Source organism: Sorghum bicolor, chromosome 6 (assembly GCF_000003195.3).
Source record: "Sorghum bicolor cultivar BTx623 chromosome 6, Sorghum_bicolor_NCBIv3, whole genome shotgun sequence".
NCBI classification, from domain to species: domain Eukaryota; kingdom Viridiplantae; phylum Streptophyta; class Magnoliopsida; order Poales; family Poaceae; genus Sorghum; species Sorghum bicolor.
In genome coordinates this window covers 16,989,831-16,996,490 of record NC_012875.2, presented here as the reverse complement: position 1 = coordinate 16,996,490, position 6,660 = coordinate 16,989,831, and the positions used below count along the sequence as shown (strand labels likewise).

The following is a 6,660-nucleotide window of genomic DNA, read 5'->3' as shown; positions in this document are numbered from 1 at the left end:
AGGCTTCAGAGGTTAGGGGAAGATGGAAAAGGGAATGAAGATCAGTAGAGGAGCAAGCAGTAGCTAAAGAAATTATTGGGTTTCGGGCAAAAGAAAAGAGCTCAGGGTATTGGTGATTTAGAGGGGCATTATTCTAGTGATCATACCAAAGGAGACAAGTAGTTCCATTTTTTATTGTGATTGTGGCAATGTTCTTGAAAGAAATAAGAGATTTTAAGATATCGGGCCACCAAAAGGATCCTCTAAAAGAAACATTTAAGAAAGGGAGTTTAGCTCCTGAGTAGTATTTGTCCCAAAACAAGCTGAACCCAAGGAGTGTTGTCTTTATTAAAGAATTTGTGGAGATGTTTTAGAAGAAGACTTTCATTTTGTTTGTTGATGTTAAGAATGCCCAAACCCCCTTCATTTTTTGGTAAGCAGCATTTGGGCCAAGCAGCTTTGGGAGGTTTTCTGCTACTAGTGTCTGAACCCCTCCATAGACAATGTCTTCTGAATCTATCAATTTGATCCACTATGGTCTTAGGGAGCAGATAGCTGCTCATTGCAAACATTGGTAAGGCGGTTAAAATCGAGTTAGTGAGTTGTAATCTGCCGGCTTCATTGTGAAAGGATGAGAAAGCAGCAAGCCTTCTTTCACATTTAGTGGTTAGAGGCCAGAAATCAGCTACTGATGGTTTAGAAAGGCAAAGGGGGAGACCTAAATAGGTAAAAGGAAGGTCTCCAAGAGGGCAACCTAGAATTTGAGCAAGAGATTGGGTTGCATCTTGGTGCAGATTAAGGGGAACCATCATAGACTTAGAGTAACTTACTTCAAGCCCTGAGGATTCAGCAAAGGAGGAGAGGATGTCCTTTAAATGAACAAGTTCAGTGGGACAGGCTTTGATAAAGATAAGGGTGTCGTCAGCATATTGTAGAATAGGGAAATCTTGATCAGTAATGGGGATGGGAAGAGAAAGAGTTCCAGAAGAGACTGCATGGTTGAGAAGGGTTTGTAAGAAGTCAGCTGCTAAGACAAAAAGGAGAGGAGAAAGGGGATCCCCTTGCCTAACCCCTCTTTTACAGTGAAAAACTTTCCCAGGAAGCCCATTTAGGATGACAGATGAAGTACCAGAACTAAAGATAGATGACATCCACTGGATCCATTTTGGGGGATGGCCTTTGTGAGTCATTATTTGGATCATGAAATCATGTTCCACCTTATCAATGACCTTCTCAAAATCAAGCTTCAGGATGAGGAGTTCTTTAGTGGAGATATTCAAGGGCCCAGGCTATACAATCTTGAATTGATTTATTTTTAATGAAACCATACTGATTCTTATGGAGGAGAGAAGGCAAAACAGTTTGAAGTCTATTAGCCGAAAGTTTAGTAAGGATTTTTATAGAAGTATTTAGAAGAGAAATGGGTCTAAAGTCGTTAATTTTTGAAGCATCATCTTTCTTAGGGATTAGGGTTATGTAGGACCCATTAATACTTTTTAGACAGATTGAATCAGGATTAGAGTGAAAATCAGAGCAGAACCATAGCTATGGCTGCCCCCTTCCAACTCCCTTCATCTCATGCAGAAAATGCAGAAAAATGTTACTCCTTTAACTCCCTTTATATGCCCCTAGTTATTCTCCTTCACCACTCTCTAATCTCAAGAGTGAAAGCTGATGAAACAGCCCCTCTCTCCTCTTTTTCCCACGCACAACCAGCAGCCTCCTCTCCTTCCATTCCTTTTTGATAGCACCCATTTTAACTTCACCTTATTTCCCTTCAAGTGCATGCACCCATGCAGCAATTGACAACCATAACTTCTCCTCCATTCACTTCCTCATGCATAACCAGCAGCTGGGCGCCTTCTCCTCTCTTCACTCCCTCATACAAGCACCAGAGAAGAAACACCTCATCATCTTCTCTTCCTTCCCCATGGCTGCCCTCTCCTCTTCCATATGTTCTCCTCTCCTTTCTCCACAACAACAGTAGCCATGTCCCCTCTACTCTTCTCTCCCTCATTCATACACCCGAGAAGGAGAACCTACATCTCATGGACGCCCCTTCTCTCCCCTCCAAAATCCTCTCCATCAAAGAGCAGTGCTCTCACTGCTGCAATTTGTTTTGCCACTGCACCATTCATTTTGAAGCCTAAACATGTTCATTACATTGTTGTCATCCTCTTCTATACAGAGCTCATAGGTTGCAACCAAGGTGAGGTTGCCCCCATCTTTTCTCTTTCAGTTTGCTAACCATTTTCCATACCTGATCCTCCTCTCTGATCAATTTTGTCTACCATGGATGCATCATATGGTGGAATCAATTTCACCATCCCGGGTGAATGCTTGCTGCCGACATCGAAATCAAAGATCAACCCATCACCCACACTTGATCTTGCAGCAACGTCGCCCTCATCATCTTAAGGTCATGTTGTGCTGATGCACCACTAAATGGATGCCACTTTGATGTTCCTCCCCATCTCACAAGCCTGCAGTACTTACCCATGCTTATCGCAGGTTATCTTGCCGCTGATCGTAAGCGTCAATTCCCCATCGAGGTCCTTGCCTGCTGCACATAATCCCCATATGAGAACCCACACTTTCCTCTCTGAAATATATGTTGATCTCTTCTGCAATTTTTATGTCATAAATCATGATTCCATCGATTATATGATGTTATATTTCTAAGTGTGTTGCTGTCCCGTGCAAACAGCAGCTGCACGGTCAGTTGGCATGCATGTTCCCATCAATGTATAATCTCATTTACAAATTTCTTTGAACGACATGTGTTTCATATCCTTGAGAACATCTCATAAAAAATTCATGGCCTTAGAGCTCAATATGAAAGAGATATAAATGTTCTTGTGCATGATGTCCCTGCTGCCCTGCAGCACAGTTCCTACCGGTTGGCATGCGTGTACCAGATGTTCCATCGATCCAGTGAATGTGTTCTTCAACCACAATGTGTTTCATATCCTTGCACACACACCTGAGAAATTCCATAACAATAGGATTCAAGATAAAAGCGATATTATTTTTCTTGTGCTCACTGTCCCTGCTGCACTGGAGCCCACGATGCCATCAGTTGGCACATGTGTTCCCAAAAATCTGTTGCTCCATTTGACAAATCCTTTTATCCACATATGTATCATGAACTTGCACATGTTTCTGCAAGTTGGTTTGGCCATAGGTGCCACGATGGCTGAGATATTGATGCCTCAATATTTGTCTTCCCTGCTGTCCAGAAAACAGTTATGTCACTTGTTTTGTATTCTTGTTTCTTGACTAACCAATGGTCGAAACATCATGTTCTTTTGTAGTAACATACTTTGTATATATTCCCAACAACCCCAGAAAACATATCATCATTCAGGTTTTGTTATAACCATGCAAACACTCATCATATCCACCACTGTCCGCTGGCGTTCATGTTACGGATGCATCGGTGCTTTACTGCATTTCTTGCTAAACCGCTGCGTGAACCACCAAAGCCTTTATCCAAAATATCCGTCATATCCTTGCACATGACTCTGAAAACTTTGGTGGTCAACTATGTTATGATGGCAGAGATATTAATTCCATAATGGTGGCTACCACTGCTGCAAAAACAACAGTAACCTGGTTTTACAATCATGTTTTGCATTCAGCTAAGTGTTCCCATATAACATCTACATGTCTCTGGAAGAACTCATACATCCTTATGAAGTAATATTCAGTAACTTTGATAACTTTCTATATGTGTTCCCTCACATCATCCTCGGCAACTTCTAGCTATAGACAACCACCTCTACCACCTTTTTCATGTCATGTTCTATAACTAGAAATCAATCTTCTTGACAATATCATGCCAAAATCATCATCCTATCATGCTTCTCCAAATCATATCCTATGTTTAGAACATAATACATATCCAACCCTTTGAATTCTAAAGAATGTGTTTCTGTTCTTCTGAACTTCACCGTTGTTCATACATATCCTATCCTCTTCCATCTATACATTTGATCTCTTGTATCTTTAAACCATAGCTTTGTTTTTAGTTGGTTTTGTGCCCAATGATCACAGTTATAAGCCCTACATGTTTAAAACCTTTATGTCTTGTTTTTGTAATGATTGGTGTACTGTTTCTAGGTTTATGTATGACGCCTGTGCTGGTTGCTATCGATGTTTTAGTGGAGCTACACAAGGAGCAGATCTTTGAAAAGTTGAACCACCAACAAGTGTTTGAAAGGCAAGTGTAACAAAGGCTTCCTTGTACCTATGAACATTGTTTAATTCATACATGTGCATGTGTCTAATTTAAAATGCCTATAAGGACAATACCTAGATAATTCTTGTACCACATATCCTTGTTTCCTATGGGTTGGTATGCATGTTGGATAGTTGCTACCACGTAGAACCACAGCTAATAATTTAACTTGATTAATGATATATGCAATGTGATAAAATGGTGCTTTTTAGCAACATGGTCCAGGGGCTGGAGCATGGGTTTTGAGTGCTCTAGATTCCTCTCCCTAAGGACTTAATCCTGAAGCGGCCACCCAGGAGGTATCGTACAACCCTGAGTGTCACATGGCTCTGATCTTAATCAAGTAACTAGTACATCTCTAGCTTGTTAGTGGTTTCCGAAAGGCGCAAGAGGGGGGTGCCTCATGGTGTATAGTTTTGCTCCTACCTTGTTGTGTATGTTGATATTTGGGAACGCAATAAGGAATTGATCCACAAGCGCACGGATATCAGTGAGCACTTCACCCGGGAAATTATCCAGAGTATCATATTTATTTTTTTACCACTAGGAGAAAGAGTGCATCTGACTAACCGGTCTATTACTACTAACCCTTAGGCAACAAAGAATGTTCTCGATGTGAGTGATAAATAGAGAAGACTACAACCGTAATCTCCTTCTAACCTTGGTAAGGATGATCTACTGTTCTATTGGGGAGGCTAACGGAATCTAGACACCACAAAGGATGTTCAACCCGCACCTATAAACCCTATCCTTCCTGCTAACGAGATATGGTCTGCAAAGGTAACTCGGAATTGTCACGTTCCTCACTACTACCACGGTCTAGCTAGTCAGGGAATATCTATGAGTACCCCAGCCTAAACACCACGTTTACGCCAGCAATGATTACTCTAAACTCTACGCGAAGAGATTAAAGTAAACTCATAAACTAGAAGAACAATAAAACAAGAACTTACTTGAATTTAGAAGTCGAAATACTGAAGAATCCTAGGAGCAAGCCTCGGGTTAGGAGAACTTGATCCCGCAGGTACAAGTTTGGAGTAGACACCGACAGGCTGGGCTTCCTCCAATCTACACCTCCACTCTATATCTCTCAATCTAGTAGAAACTAGAAGATCTATTTCTACTTACATTGGTTGCTAAGCCTAAAAAGAAATATTATTTAGAGAAGAGGTTTTCCTTCGAGGGCACCCCTCAACTCTATGATAACTTCTTGTCTCCTCCAGGGGCTAGGGGGGTCTCCTTATATAGTCCTCCTCCTCTATGCGTTTTTGGGTCGGTAGGCGAGGTGGTACTACGTTATCTTTGATCCATTAGGTCGGTGGAACATCGTGTGCGAAGAGAGTCCCGAACGGAGTACAGGAGGGGGCAGGCGCCCAGGTCCTCAGGGCGGGCGCCCTGGGCCTGGCCCCTTTCGGCCTCTGCTTTCTTCCCATGGCTTCTAGAGTCTTCTAGATGGTAGAAAATCGCGTGGTGCGTTGATATCTCTATGTAATCCCGACATGTGGGCCTTTCTTCCTTATTTCATGGTAACCCCCTGCAGAAATAGATAAACAAGAAAACTCGTGGAATTCTGTCAGATCAAACCCTAATTCTAGGTGTTGTTTGCATATTGGTCCTTTCTCTTGTTTATTTGATAATTAAAATTGATACTTAAGAACTGTCAACAAATACCCCCATACTTAGGGTTTTACTCGTCCTCGAGAAAAGGATGGTTAAGAAAAATATCTGGGGTAAACATTTAAAACATTCTCTTTATAATTGCAGGATGTTAAAAATCCATTGTGTACCATAGTCAGGGAAGTATATGGTTAAGACTAAAGATCCTTTCTTCTCAATCCTGTCACTTGGAGTTTTTGTATATTTTTGAAAGAAAGTTAGCATACCTTTTTATCCTCATAGGTTCTCTCAGATCACTCATTATCTTTTATATATATCTCACTGAGGTTGTTTTAATTGGCAAAAATTCTCAAGCATACTTACTTTGCATTTATTGCCTGATCAAAACGGGATCCGAGGAGGGGAATGTCATACACTTAGATCAAAGACTTTGGAAATTAAAATCTTTGTCAACTCTTGCTAGCATATTGCTTATTAGAGGGACCATGGGCTATCATTTTCTCTTTTTTCTCTTTTTTTTTAAGTGGATACCGAGGTATTCCTAATTCTACTGCCGGACACTTGTCCATTTTTCTGCGAGGTTGTCGAGCACATGCTCCTTTTTATTTCCTCGAAATATCTTTATTTTTGCATAGCCCATGCCTCTAATGCAATAATACTTCGGAAGAGTGAATCTTTCTGAATACATGTCTTGATCTTAGGAGCATGATAAATCTCTCAACAAGGGTCTAACTCATTTTGAACAAACTCAATACAGAGGAGATAGCTTTTATAACCATAATTAATATTTTCAGTTTTATCGGGCATATAAAACACTGAGGATG

The 6,660-nt window shown here is 41.0% G+C and overlaps 1 long non-coding RNA gene across 1 annotated transcript; it reads left to right on the top strand.

Moving 5' to 3' along the window:
* On the top strand, positions 1,914 to 2,840 carry LOC110436686. The gene is made up of 2 exons (XR_002454514.1): positions 1,914 to 2,188; positions 2,344 to 2,840. It is a non-coding gene; the product is annotated as an uncharacterized LOC110436686 (long non-coding RNA).